This window comes from Polypterus senegalus, chromosome 4 (assembly GCF_016835505.1).
Source record: "Polypterus senegalus isolate Bchr_013 chromosome 4, ASM1683550v1, whole genome shotgun sequence".
Lineage (NCBI taxonomy): Eukaryota > Metazoa > Chordata > Cladistia > Polypteriformes > Polypteridae > Polypterus > Polypterus senegalus.
The window spans coordinates 78351475-78367505 of record NC_053157.1 but is presented as its reverse complement, the minus strand read 5'-3'; the positions used below and the strand labels follow the sequence as shown (position 1 = coordinate 78367505).

At 38.7% G+C, this 16031-nt stretch overlaps 1 pseudogene; it reads right to left on the bottom strand.

Moving 5' to 3' along the window:
• The window catches only part of LOC120528721, a 31406-nt pseudogene extending 15777 nt beyond the window's left edge, over window positions 1–15629 (bottom strand).
• Between the last annotated feature and the right edge of the window lie 402 nt (window positions 15630–16031).

Genomic DNA, 16031 nt, shown 5'->3' with positions numbered 1-16031 from the left:
GTCCATTGATCAATGGCCATGAGTACCATTCACAGAGAGTTGGGGAATGGCTGCAATTGCCGTATTGTAAGATGGTGAAAGATGTACCCTTAGGCCCCCTCCTCTGTTCAGAGATGGTCGTTCCTTTTTCACATAAACGGCCTCTTTGACTCCTCGCTCAAACCAGTGTTCCTCCCTGTCCAGGATGTGCACATCTTAATCACTGAAAGAATGACCACTGTCCTGTAGATGTAAATAGACTGTGGAGTCCTGGCTTGATGAGGTAACTCTTCTGTGTTGTGTCATCCGCTTTGCCAATGGTTGTTTGGTTTCCCTGATGTATGATTCACGGCAATCCTCTTGGCACTTAACTGTGTAAACTATATTACTTTGTGCTGGGGCCCCCGATCCTTGGGGTGAACCAATTTTTGCCATATCGTGTTTTGGGGTTTGAAAGCCACCAAGACCAGGGGCCTCATGTATAAACAGTGCGTATGTACAGAAATGTTGCATAAGAACGTTTCCACGTTCAAATCGCGATGTATAAAACCTAAACTGCGTAAAGCCACGCACATTTCCACGGTACCTCATACCCTGTCGTATGCAAGCTCTCCGCTCAGTTTTACAGACTGGTGGCACCCAGCATCAAAGCAGTGCTATTGTTCTTGTTTGGTTACCCTTTCTTTCTTAGATCCACATTCCTGACATGGCTTTATAAATACACTGAAACTAACTGCATATAAGTGTAATGCATCTGATTTTAATTAACCTGTAACAATATAATGGTCCAGGGAATAGTCATAGTATTCCAAATACCATAACTGCTTTAGCGTTGTTACTCTCACTGCACCTTCTTCTTCTTCTTTCAGTTGCTCCCGTTAAGGGTTGCCACAGTGGGCCATCTTTTTCCATATTACTCTCACTGCACCACTCGCAGTATTTTTATCACTGTATCTGAGTGGGGAATCACAGCGGCAGCTGATCGGAAAGAGAATTATCGGTATACAGCATCAAGCATATGCTGCCTCAGCCAAGGCAAAACTTTTTAAAGCCTTTCCTGTACGGACCTTGCGGTTCAGAAACAGTTTCATCCCAAGAACTATAAACACACTCAATCAATTGCTCCTTGTAGAACTGTTTGTAGTTATAAGTACAATTACCCCACTGTAAACTTGCACTAGAGTTATAATATTACACAACCTGTGCCACTTTATAAAGCGCATATTTACATATGATGACAACATCATTTTTAAGATGAAATGCAGCAAAATATGTTGATTATATTATACAGATACAACTTTAACTTTGTTTAAATAATCTGTGTTGTTAATAATTAAACATGTGAGGACACGGTGCCGCAGCGCTAGCAAGTTCACGTATTGTTCCTGCCTCGCGCTGTATATTTGCTGAGGCTGGCGCGACACTGGAAGAATAGACGGATAGAATAATTAAACACATACTATGAAGATATTTCAATGTTCCTTAAAAGTTTTGAAGAATCGTCACTCTAAGCTTACAGATGGCTTAACGTCTGTTACAGAGCTCATTGTGTGGCGATTGGGTATTTGGAGAAAGAAAAGTAAGGACAAGAATTGGAGGTTAGTACGTTTGAGACAGTACTGCTTCAATAAATTCTTTCATCGAAGGTCGCACATGGCACAGCAGCATCTTGTGTGAGACATAAACAATCACTGCGTCACCATGTTCCCATGTTTAATAACATGCTTTCATTCCAATCATCATGAAAATAAAATCACGTATACATCTCAGTATTTTATTTATTCAGAGTGTTGTAATATCACGAATGTAATGGATTCTGTGTCCTGTCGGAGAAAGAGAAAGAACAGAAGCACGTAGTGATTCACACACATAGAGCACATAGAAGATCAAATACAAAACAAAGCATTTAACATGCTACTTTAGTTACAATACGATTTGAGAAACTAGTAAATTAAACGATTTTAAGATGAAGTTTATGAAGTTCTACTGTACTTTAATGACAAAATAAACCACGTGATTAAAGTGGAAATTTCGAGATTAAAGTTGACATTTCGTGCTTTTTTCCCACTGTGTGCCTATTTTTTTTTTCTCTGTACCCTAATAAACTTTCATATGACACTCAGACGGTGGGCTACAACTCGCCTTTTCACGACGACTTTGATACATGACTTCTTTTTTATTTCAGGCACTGTGCGACTTTGTGAAATTGAGCTTTCAGGTTTCTCCAACACGCTATGTCACTTGATCGACTTCCTTTTATTGATTATACCACTGTTTAAATCAAAAATTAGTATATTTTTCCTTTGCCTCCACTTGGTATTCGCTGAAATTCTTATATTTCCCCCGTGCTTTTCCCATTCTCTTTTCACAGAACGCTGAGCTTAAGGGCTATTGATATTAACTTGCATATTCAAAGAGGCATAATTCTGGGAGGAATTGGAGCAGGACAGCAGGCGCGTGCACGTGCGTTACTTTTCAAGCAAACCTGGATTTATGTAGCAGAAGAACGTAGAAGTTGGAATACGTACAGATTCCTGCATCTGGATTTTTCTGTGCATAAGCTTTTGTGCTTGTGTCATGTTATAGAGCGAATTCCACGCTCAGCGTTATGCATGAGGTCCCTGGTGTTTTGAAAAAATGCGTCTCAGCTGTTCCGATACTCCTGACACATAAGCGATAGCCAAAGGTTTTTGCTTAGGCAGCGGTTGTCCTTTCTCTCTCCTGGATTGCTTAGAGCAGCGGTTCTCAAACTGGTGTCCGCGTTCCCCTAGGGGACTGCGAAGTATTTTCAGTGGGATCGTGAGAAATGATTGCATATTTATACTGTTTATATTTTTAAAATTACTAACCTTTACCATCCGAGGGGAAGTAACTGACTGAGCTCTGTCATTACCCCCACCACTTAGACCCGACCACTAATCCGCTGTTCCGTTATTCGCTGCCACCGCATTGTTTTCCCACCGTTATTGCTTGGCACAAACCAGCCCTTATTATTTTTATCATAATCAAAAATTATCGATTCTTTCATAGAATCAAAACACTCGCGAACAGTTTTTGCATATTTTATGAGCAAATGAGAGCGCTAAAGTTGGATACAGATAATCAACAAACAACATATTTTACATTTTTTGTATTTTTAAGTGGTGAAATTGTCCGCTCAACGCAAATGAAGTAAAAGTGTTCATAATGAGACAATTCAAAATAAAGCGATTGCTAAGAGGCAGTTTAAAAAAATCAAAAATGAAGAAAAGAGTCTTGATGATCTGGTCGTTTCATTGATTTTGATTTGAATATAATTTTAAGGTCTCATTGAAGCAGAACGACATCTAACAGTGCATAGAATTAGATAAGATCCAAATTCTTCTTGTGAAATAGTGTTTTGTTCCTAAAAAGAAATAGGAAAAATACATAAGCTTAGGAACTTTATACTACCCGAACTCTAGGAAAACAATCGCCTGCTGAGAGTAAACACCCATACTTATTTATTGACATGACTTGAACGCGACATTTCTGAATTTTATCGTGATACGGAACAAAAAATGAATACTGTACCACAATATAAGAAGAGAAAGATAGACAAGGTTAAAATGCTTGTACAAGCAGTCTTTTTTTCCAAAGAAGTTACTCTATGAGATACCCTCTCAATGGATAAATATGGTGTTACATATTTGAAATATTTTATCATTAATTAAAAAATGATGACGAATAAAGAATGTTGAATGTTAAATTATGTCCTCCTCCATCACGATAATGCTAGATAGCACAGCACAATCCAAAAAAATTAAAGACTTGACGGAGTTCCTACCTCACCCTTATTTCGCTGACTTTGCTCCATTTCCCTAGCTGAACACATATATTGATGAAAATGAGATAACATCGATGACGATATCCTTGAGGTGATGAAACAGCATGTATCAATTCTTAGCGAAGAAATTTCTCACTATTTTCCTGACCAACAAAAATTTGAAAAATACCAACGATTTATAAATAACCCGTTTGTACTCTCCATTAGTTACCTGCCTTCGGAGGACAATTTAATTCAAGAACAGTTTCTTGATTTGATAAATGATGGGGGTGCAAAACATGTTTTCTGTTAAATGTGTTGTAGTGATTTTTGGATTGAAATGGCACAGTCCTATCCCGATGTTGCAAAGATGGCTCTAAGAGTGCTGATTCCATTCGCAACCACCTATGAGTGTGAGGCTGCTTTTTCCACACTACTTACTATCAAAACAAAATCTCGAAACAGATTAGATGCAACAAATGATATCAGAGTTGCACTGGCATAGAATAACTGGTTAAGGCAAAACAGATGCATCCATCCCATTAAAATTTTAACTTAAATTTAATAACTAAGGTGTACATAATATTTTTTTGAATAAATAAATGTTTGTCAAAAAATATTTTATTCACAGCAGCCTGTACCTATGCAGTGCCACACTATGGGTATGTGGCACCCTTGTGCAAAGTATTTGGCTCCCCCAATTTTCTTGAAATATAGATTTTTAAATTTTTAATAAAAGGGTCCGCGAGCCATCGAACAATGGGACCGCCACGCAAGAAATTCTAAAGAAGTTTGACAACCGCTGGCTTAGAGCATTTAGGTGTCTTTCCTGCTTTGACAAAAGTCCAGCTGGGATAACCATATTTAATAAGGGCCTTTTTGATATGATGTTCTTCTGCTTCCCTGGCTGCTGTGTCTGTGGGTGTGGTGTTTGCTTTGTGTTGTAGATTCCTGATGAAACCTATTTTGTGCTCTAGCAGATGGTGACAGTCAAACCTTAAATATTAATCTGTATGCGTTGGTTTATGGTACACATCAACTTTCAAATGTCCCCCATTACTGATGGAAATTTCACAATCTAAGAAAGCTAGCCTGTCCCATTTCATGCCATCCCTGGTGAACTGGATGTGTTTGTCCACTGAGTTGATGTGGTCAGTGAATTGTGGTACCTCCTGAGATTTGATTTTCGTCCACATATGAACCAATGGCTCGGTGGTGTTCCAGGATAAGATAATAGCGCCCTCTTTTCCACTTCTTCCATATACAGATTGGCCACAATAGGTGAAACTGAGGAACCCATGGCACACCCATGTTTCTGCCTGTAGTACTGGTCTTTGTATATGAAATATGTGGATTGAAGACACAGTTCCAAGAGCAGACACACTTGGTCGGTGCACAGAGTGTTCCTTTTTCTGAGTGTGGGGTCATCCTGTAATTTCTTACGGACCACCTCCACTGCTTCCGTAACTGGAACGCAAGTGAATAGAGATGTAACATCATACGAGACCATAGTGTCATCTGCCTCCATAATGACATCTCTCACCTTCTCCATAAAATCCAAAGTGTTGTTTTGAGCTGCCTACCAATGGGTTGAGGACAGCAGCCAGGAACTTTGAGATGTTATATGTAACCAAATTGATCATGCAGACAATGGGTCTTTAACGGTGTATCCTGTTCATGTATCTTCGGTAAACCATAAAGACGTGATGTAGTTTCCCCGGGTATAATCTGTGGTATGAGGTCCAGTCTATAGCGTTGTCATGCACTAACTGCTTGAGACAATCTATCACCTTTTTCCTTTAATCACTACCTGGATCTCGTTTTAGGAGTTCATAAGTGTTATTGTCACTAAGCAGAGACAAAATTTTCTCATGATAGTGTGTCTGGTTTAGCACCACTGTGCACCTCCCCTTGTCTGCTGGAAGGATGATGATGTTGTCATCCTTAGTGAGTGCCATGAGAGCCTTCCTCTCCTCAATACTGATATTGGGTGCAGGGGGCTTAGCATTGCTGAGACAAGCCGAAACTTTTATCCGCAGTTGCTCCGCTTCCATCTCTGCAATGTTGTTATTTCTGATTGCTGATTCTGTGGCTGTGATCAGTTCCACTAGCGGAATTTGTTTTGGTGTGACAGCAAAGTTTAACCCTTTAGCTAAGGGCGTTTTTTTTTCTGCTTGGGTGAGTTGTCTGTCAGACAGATTCTTCACCCACTTGTCCAAATCCTCGGTTTGTGTCTAGCATCCTTCTCTCTGTTGGCTGTAGAGGATACTCCCTATCATATGCTGATGTTTCTGGCACACCACAAGTAGATCAAACTCTGCTGCCTGGTCTTAGACTTTTCGTGCTGTCCTAGACAAGCCTTCTCAGTGAATTCAATCACCTGTTGAAGCGTTTTCTCATCTAAAAGCAATGAAAGCCTTTGTCGGATTGGCTCCTCTTTAGATTTCAAAAAATCAATTGTAAAGTTAGTTTGTCTCACCCGTTCATTTAGCAGCTGAATCTGTGCTTTCTGTAGGATTTTTTTAGCTCGGAGACCCTTCACTGATGATTTCATTTGTAGACTTTTAGCTGTAATTCTGCCCTGTCTACATCTGATGCTGAATCTCAAGTGGTTCCTGTAATCTGCCATCTTACGTGCTGTTTGCTCATACGTACTAGCTTTAGGCAGTTCTTGCCAAAGTGAGTCAAAATGTCTCGATGCATAGACATTTATGTCTCAATAATCCAAGTAAGGAAATTCTAGAAAGTTGATTCTGTACATCTGGACATAGCTTTTTTTCTTTTATGTTTTTTCATTTATCAAATTGACTTCCTCAGTTTCAGCTGACTGCAGGTTTCTCCAACCTTATAAAAAGTACCTTGGCCTAATGACCGAACTAGCACCATTGACTAACAATGGGCCGTGTGATCAATGATATGCAAATTGTCCATTGATCAATCGCCATCAGTACCATTCACAGAGAACTGGGTACATCTTTCACCATCTTACAATGCGGGGATTACAGCCATTCCCCAGATGAACAGAATCAACTTTCTAGAATTTCCTTAACTGGATTATTGAGCATGCATTGAGACTTCTTCACTGATGATTTCTCTTGGTGGACTTTTCTTTTCATTGAAAATTAAAACAGCAGCTACCAAAACATGTAGCTTTCATGTTAATCTTTCAATATTGTGTGTAATTTCATAAAATTACAGAAAACTTTAAATACTGTTTATCCTTTTGCACTGAAATGTTAGGGAACAGATATACCAAAATATTACTGAAGAAAGACAAAAAAACTAAAACTGCCAAATGGGGTTATGTATAAGAACTTAAAAGGTTTAAATAAAAGAGTAATATATAACTCTATATTTATTTCATTATCTTGTAGAAGGCATGTCCTATATCAAAGCTTTTACTTTTTCATCAAATTTCTTTTCAGTCAATAAGCCTTAAAAGTAGGTGTAAAGATATTGACAAAAAAGCTACGCAAGCCCACAAAGACACATAAGTTTAAATCGTGGCGCTGCCATACCTTCTTCCTGATCACTCCTAAGGCATTCATATTTTTCCACGGTAGTTCTTGTCTCCATCTGCATTTGGATCTGAAATGAAAAACACCATCCCATAATATGGGCTATGGTAAACACATTTTTATATGTATGGTAAGTATAAAAAGCAACTGATAGTATTTTTGTGCTTATTTACTTGGTCTGCTGAAATTTTTGTGTGTTCAACGGCTGAAATTCGAAGTGGTTTGTGCCCTTCAGAATGAAAAAAAAGTTGATATTTTTTCATAAACAGTGAGCTTTTAAGCCTGAGAAATTGCCCTGTAAATGCACATATGTAGACATTTTAATATGTGTACTTACAAAATAATAAAAGACATTCAACATTCACCCCTTTACCTTCTTTCCCGCTTTTCAGTTGTGCTGTAAATTTTTACTGAGAAAAAAATAATTTGACAAATGACTTGTAACGAAGGTGAAACTGGAGTCGTCACTTCCTTAGCAAAACTGCTGTGGTTTCAGGGGTGGGGTGGGGGTTGTTGTAGGGGGAGAAGGAGTTTCGCCTGATGATGGACAGCTGAGAGCAAGCAATGGAAAATGGATAGCAGAGGAGTGAGAGCAGATGGTGGTGGGAGGAGGAAGGAGAGTGACAGGAGAATTGCGGAGGTAGGAGTAGTGATGAAAGTTTGGGGCATTGGGGGAAAAAATGTTTGTCTATGTCTGCAGCACTGGAAAATTTCCAGGAAAATATCTGGTGAACAGTGCAACCAGGAAACACAGCATAACTGATGCAAAAAAAATATTTGGCAAATTTTGACAATCAACAATATAAAAGAGTGAAGTAGGGATGCAAATAATGGGTTCACAGTTCCACAAATTTTTATTGATCTCTGGTGATTTTCAAATTGTGTTGAACATAAATATACATACATATACCTTACATCTAACCCAAGCTAAACAAGCACATAGTGTAAGTATTGATATGTAAACACTATTAAACTGTTCAGAGTCTGGACCAGAGACATTAAAGCTATTTTATTACCTGTACCCATTTACAGAGTGAAGAGGTACCTTTTTATTAATATTTTTAAATTCATTTTAGAATTTAAATTTTTTAACTGTATTTTGGAGTCCATCTATATAGAAACAAGAAGGCTACAGGGGAGAAAGCATTGCAAATGATTCTCCAGACTCCACTTCATCTGAGCACTTTATCGGTTTGTGATAACTCCCCATAGATGTTATTAACTGCACATGTCTCTCTCATTGGGTCTTTCAGTAACAATCAAACTTTTCACCTTTCCCCAACTGAGAGTTTAATTTTGTGTTCTTTCTCATGCCTACCAGTGGAAATTAAAAAGAAGAAAAGGACAAATTCATTTGAGGATACTATTCAGAATAGGCTTGAGAGACTTTGGGAGCAATGACAGAAGGCAGGTGAAAAGTCCAGTTTTGCTCAGATTGTTATAGGCATGCTAAGAAAATTTTCACCTCACTAAAGGTCCCAGGTGAAATTTAAAATTTATCAGTTGTTGTTTCAGATGAAATAGAGTATGCACTTGAACAAAACTGAAGCACTGATTTTTAAGTCAAAAGGAAGTTTTACTGATCTTCTTGGAGAAAAAATACCCAATTGTAATGCACTATATGTGTAAGTTTCCAACAATATATAGCATCTCCACAAATCTCACTATATACTGTGTTAATGTTAATATGTGTCTGCACAGCCAATCTAAGTTTTATTTAGATTTTTATGCCCAGTATGCAGTTAGACATACTTGCATACATTTGATTAAAAGCTTAGAACATAATAACTCTGATTACAACCCTACCTAAAAAGACAATAAGCAGTTGCAGGATGTGCATTTCACACCTAGGCTTTCAGTGGTGTCCTACTTGAATTAATCTATCTCTTAATACCATCATTATTATCATTATTATTTTATTACAGGTAAAATTCTTTTACAGTGAACTGCCAGGGACCTAAAATGAGATTCTATATTTGTCACTATAGTGTTTTCTTTAACTTGCCTCCAGGCGTTTGCAATCATTTCAATAGCTTCTTTCACATTAATTTTAATCTTCTGTCTACAAGTTATGCTGATGAGAATTTTTCTAAGCATTTCCTTGCTATAATACACTTTCAGGGTGCGACTGATGTCCAAACCCAATGGCTGAAGTACTGCTGTGCAATTGGGTGGGAGGAATTCAACGCGAACATTATCTAAATGTGGAAGCATGTTGTGGGCAGCACAGTTATCAATAAGAAGCCGAATCATCCTTTTCTTCTTTTCTGTTTACTTCAGTGCCGAGCCGCAGCAGAGCTGTGAGCCTGTTGTTGCCCCGACAACAGATAAACAGTCTTCTACAGACAAGGTGATCACACTTTGGGGCACTCTTCAGCATGTTGTCCACTTGGGGGAGGTCCTAAGAGAGTTTAGAAACCTCACATTTTCTTGAATGAGTGCCGCATGAATAGGAATGTTTCTTGAAAAAGCATCACTGAACGGCATAAAAACGGCTTTTTCTGCATCTTCAAATGTAGCAGTTCTCATACATTTGCAACCTGAGATTTTTCTTCTTTTTTTGCTCGGTCTTACAAGAAAGTTGACAGTATCGATGGCAAAATTCTGAATTCACTGGCAATGTTTTTTTTCTTTTTGCCACAATTGAGAGTTGCAAAAATGTAATTTTTTTTTCTAATATGAACTGTTATTCTTTTTTCGTGTCTGCTAGGAGGGTGACAATAAGTTAAATTCCAATGGATGTTTTTCAAATGTTGATAAGCAATAAGCAGAAGGTATCACTGAAAACCACCGAAAACAAAAACAGCAAAAAAAAAAAAAAACATACGAGGAAAGTTCGAAAAAAAATTTTCTAACAATGTTTCTGTTTGGGGATTGTTGTGCACAACTGAGTTGCGATCACAGAACTAACTGCTCTGTGGATGATTCATTCAAGCATTTCAAGGTCACTTTGTTGTAATGAATGTACTTCATAGTAACAAGATATCTATAGACTCGTGTCATATGGGGAAACTGTTGGGACCATAAAAATACTTCGTTGTAATGAAAATTTTGTTGTAAAGCTATTCATTGTAATAGAATTTTACCTGTATATCAATAACATACTAAATTTTTAGCAAAAGTAGAGCTACATAGTGTACAAGTCTGGTAAGTTTTAAAATGGTTACAGAAAATTATTTTATTACATCAGAGTAATGTAAATTTCAAAAATCCTTAGTAATCTTTTTTAAATATGAGATTACTCAATCCAAATTAAAGATGGTTTCATTTAAGATTGCCATGATCTATATTTTTAAAAAGTTCCAAGGAGTCTTAATAATTCACATTAATTTTAATATTCTCAAGAAACAAAATATCCCAAAAATATCTTAAATTATTCATTACTGCCCCATTTTGTATGAACCTGTTGTTTCATTGCAGACATATTCCATATTGGATTAGGTGCAATTGTGTGGCAGCATTTTTCTGACATTAGCAAAGCTTGATCCGTGCATGTTTTTTTTTTTTAAATTAACAACTATACAAAATTATGATGTGAAAAATCAAGAACATCTGGCTATCAAGCAGGCACTGAAAGAATGGCATCATTGACTGGAGGTAACTGAGCGCCCCATTAACACTTGTAGATGCTTCCAAATTGGCCAGAGGTGCATTATTTTTCATTATAGTTCAGCTGTTACTTTCTGCTGTGCTGGAAACTGATGCTCTTTCTAGGGAAGTTGCCTTCAATGAAAATTTCAGTAAACTAGAATGTATTCTGCTAACAAAAATACTTTTAGCTTCCAAGGTAATTAAGGATTCAGACCGAATTTTATTTTCAATGGAAATGTCCCGTTTGACTAATTTGTATCAGAATATTACTGTGAACATATTCTGAGATAAATTATAAATTCCCCATCCAGTTCTTGGAGATGTCCTTACTTGGTCTCCTTACTTAATGTCTCCATTTCATTTGGACTTGACCTGTACAAATTACTGACCTTTCAGAAAGTTGTTTTTCTGGGAAAGATATGATAAAGGAAACAAGATTGGTGTTGCATACCTTTTTAAGGTATATAACAGATCTAAAACTAGTTTCTGATTGGATTTATTACTAGTACCTTGTCACTCAAGGGAAGAGCTACATTTCATTACAGACTTTGCCATCGGTTTGCATCATTCACATCACAGTCCTAGTTGTGGTGGACAGGTTTTTTAAGAGCTCACACTTTATTAAAAAAAATCATTCTGCCCTAAACATAATTTATAAGGAATGTTTTATACAATATCACAATTAGAATGTCACCATTTGGATGTTTGTATGATTGTAAACCTTATTGGAAGATCTGAAGTCTGTGAATTCATCTGTTTTGGATTATTTTAAGATGTTAAAGGAAAACTAGACGCTAGAATACGAGAACATGTTAGCAGTGAGTAGGGAATCCAATTCCCGGACATTTTTCATTACCGCGTTCCCGGGAATGAAACTGCTGTGATTCCCGGGAAAACGGGAACGGCCAAGCTCGCATATATAGCGTGTAAAAGTGTAAAAATCAATCAAGAAATAACAGAGTTATAGTTGAAAATAATTAAGTTGCACGTTTTTTTGGCCCACGGTGTACTGTATTGCTCATTAATTCATTCAACAACAGACCAGCAGCAGGCAGTCTCCTGGCTGACTGAGCATGGTGGACTGGGAGGAGTCCGCTCCGCACTCTGCAGCTCACGAATGCCGTTACGGGGCAGACTTCATCGACGTCTGTGGCACGTGCTGTTGACTGTACAGGCTGGAGTCAACTTTCCAACTGGAGCTTGATCTCGGGTCCAGTCGGCAGTCGGAACATCAGTTGTTTGTGTTGAAAGCCTCATAGAAATGGCCAAGTTTGTCGAGTTTAACACTAGAATTACCAGAGCCTACGAAAAAACTCGTAATTCCGTCCCACCTTAAACTGCTTCTTAAATCCCTTCACACCTCTCCGCCAGCGTCCTTCGTTCTCTAAATGTGCTGATAAAGAAAAGCTAGGAGCAGCCGGCTATTCCATCCCCCCACCAATTTAGAACGTGCACAAACTTCTCTCAGCTCATGCCTTGATTGAGTATCTGGGAGTGAAGTGGAGTTTTAGAGTGGAAATAATAGATCGTTGTTTGGAACACACGCATTTCATGTCTGTTCCGTTTCTACAGTAATCTGTGTCAACACATTGTTAAAACAGAAACTTTTTATATTCTAGTAGTAGATGACAAAATGTAGGCATAAACTATATAATGTATGAAGCCTGAAGTCCAAATAGCAAAGAAACATTTTCACAAGAATAACACAATTGCACTTTTATTCAATCATATAACTGCAGAAACAAAAAGCCGCCTTAACATGCGACATTGACACCAGTTTACTATAACTGACTCCGTGGTTCAATAGATTTATCCCCCGCTTGGGAATCAAGGGGTCTTGGGTTCGATCCTGCGCCCCTCCGTTTTGAGAAGTAAACTGCTCTTAGTCTTACTGTTTTAGAATAAAAACATACATTTGATTTCAGTCTGTAACAGCCGGTGCAATTTATGATCTTTGTAAAGGTTAGCTTTTTTTTTTTTTTATTCACTTTTCACTCTCTCAGTCGCGTTCAGAATCAATCCATACAACCCCATCTGACACGGCTGTTTTCACTAAAGACGCGCTATAGCTCTGCAGTGTACCACGATGCATACTAACGCCCCCGGTTCTGACACACAAACGCTGGCGAAGCTGCCTTCTTCGTATCTCACCGTCACTTGCTTTTCTTTTTATTCAGTTTTATTGAGTGTTCCCTGCCAGTCCCCGCATGTTGCTGTATGCTTTTTCTTTTGTACTCCAGGACATGCAGAGGAAAGAATGGTAAAGACCAGTAACTTCGCGCTATATGCAATCATCAGACACTCCCCATCTGCCCGTGTCGTTCAAACACAGGAACATATATTGGTGTAAAAGTATAACAAAAGTGCACTTTTATTCAAGTGCACTTTTTCCATCGCCTTTTCCTGTAAGAAGCAGTGTACACACTTCTCTCTATGCTGTGGTTTCTATTACACACCTGAAAGAAAGAGACAATACATATGAAAATATAATCGCACTAATGCAATATTATTTGAAAATGAACAGCGTCAGATCGGTGTGAATTTATGCAGGAACTAGAAATTCACTGATGCGGGACCTTCCCCCAGGGAAGAAAGTACAGTGTCAGGTGCTCATTCAGTGTAATAGAAACCATAGCACAGAGAGGTGTGTACACGGCAACAAGTACACGTGTTGTAAATGTAGGAAGGACGGTCCTTGGGTGTGTGGGAACTGTTAATATTTGAATGTGATGATTTTATATAGCACGGAATGAAAATCTGCACTTCTTAGCATTGCACCATGCAAGATGTCGTATCAATCGCCTACTGTAACTTGCTTTCTTTTTCTTCGGTTATACAGGTAGTTTTGAATAAAAGTGCACTTGTTTTGTTTGCGAAATGAAGTGTCTGCGTGCACTTTTCGTGGCATTACACGTGTATTTTTTGAGCATGCCCGTTTGAGCAGTATAAAAAGTATTGAAAAGTATAACAAAACAACGGGCAGATGGGAGTGTCTGATGATTGCATATAGCGCCGAACTTACTGCTCTTTACCATTCTCTCCTCTGCGTGCCCTGGAGTACAAAAGAAACAGAATACAGACGCGCTATAGCTCTGCATTGTACCACGATGCATACTAACGCCCCCCATCCGGTTCTGACACACAGACGCTGGCGAAGCTGTCTTCTTCGTATCTCACCGTCACTTGATTTTCTTTTTATTCAGTTTTATTGAGTGTTCCTGCCAGTCCCGCATGTTGCTGTATGCTGGATATGTTCATATGTATTGTCTCTTTCTTTCAGGTGTGTAATAGAAACCACAGCATAGAGAGAAGTGTGTACATTGCTTCTTACAGGAAAAGGCGATGGAAAAAGTGCACTTGAATAAAAGTGCACTTTTGTTATACTTTTACACCAATATATGTTCCTGTGTTTGAACGACACGGGCAGATGGGGAGTGTCTGATGATTGCATATAGCGCCGAAGTTACTGGTCTTTACCATTCTTTCTTCTGCATGTCTGGGGTGCAAAGAAAAAGCATACAGCAACATGCGGGGACTGGCAGGAACACTCAATAAAACTGAATAAAAGAAAAGCAAGTGACGGTGAGATACGAAGAAGGCAGCTTCGCCAGCGTTTGTGTGTCAGAACCCGGGGCGTTAGTATGCATCGTGGTACACTGCAGAGCTATAGCGTCTTTAGTGAAAACAGCCGTGTCAGATGGGGTTGTATGGATTGATTCTGAACGCGACTGAGAGAGTGAAAAGTGAATAAAAAAAAAAAAAGCTAACCTTTACAAAGATCATAAATTGCACCGGCTGTTACAGACTGAAATCAAATGTATGTTTTTATTCTAAAACAGTAAGACTAAGAGCAGTTTACTTCTCAAAACGGAGGGGCGCAGGATCGAACCCGTGACCCCTTGATTCCCAAGCGGGGATGAATCTATTGAACCACGGAGTCAGTTACGATAAACTGTTGTCAATGTCGCATGTTAAGGCGGCTTTTTGTTTCTGCAGTTATATGTTTGAATAAAAGTGCAATTGTGTTATTCTTGTGAAAATGTTTCTTTGCTATTTGGACTTCAGGCTTCATACATTATATAGTTTATGCCTACATTTTGTCATCTACTACTAGAATATAAAAAAGTTTCTGTTTTAACAATGTGTTGACACAGATTACTGTAGAAACGGAACAGACATGAAATGCGTGTGTTCCAAACAACGATCTATTATTTCACTCTAAAACTCCACTTCACTCCCAGATACTCAATCAAGGCATGAGCTGAGAGAAGTTCGTGCACGTTCTAAATTGGTGGGGGATGGAATAGCCGGCTGCTCCAAGCTTCTCTTTATCAGCACATTTAGAAGACAAAGGGCGCTGGCGGAGAGGTGTGAAGGGATTTAAGAAGCAGTTTAAGGTGGGACGGAATTACAAGTTTTTTCGTAGGCTCTGGTAATTCTAGTGTTAAAAACAACGGAGTTTGGCAGCATTTTTTGCGCGAAAAGCTAGGCCAGTCGGATGAGTGTAAACTGTGTAAAACTATTTTGAAAACCCTGTATAATGTTTGATGAATGGACTTCCACTATATATATATACGATATATGAATGTAAATGTCCATGAACAAGGTCTGAAGTATTGGAACCTTGGATTAATCAGAGTCCATGGCTCGATGCCGGCAGAGAAGTGCATTGACTTACTGTAGAGTAAACTGGCAGAATTTGAGCTCAGTCTTACCAGTGACGTAGTAGGCATCTGTACAGACGGTGCCAGTGTCATGACAAAGGTCAGAAGACTACTGGAAATTGAGATCAATTATGTTATGCGCACTGTATCCAGCTGGCAGTGCTAGGTGTGCTGTATCGCCACAGAGGTCGTGCTGCGCCTGCTACTACTGCTACAGCTGAGCCCGAGCCGTCTCATTGCAACACTGACAACAGCGATGACGATGAGGATGATATACTTGAGATTCATGATGTTGAACAATGTTCTTGTGGAATTGTCAGATGAATTATATGACAATGTTGTTAACAAGGTTCGTAAAATCGTCAAGATTTTTAGACGATCACCAACGAAGTATGACAGCATACTTCAGCTGTATGTGAAGAGTGAATTCGGCAAAAAAATCGGTCTCCTGCTAGACTGCAGGACAAGGTGGAACAGTCTGGTTGATATGTTGAG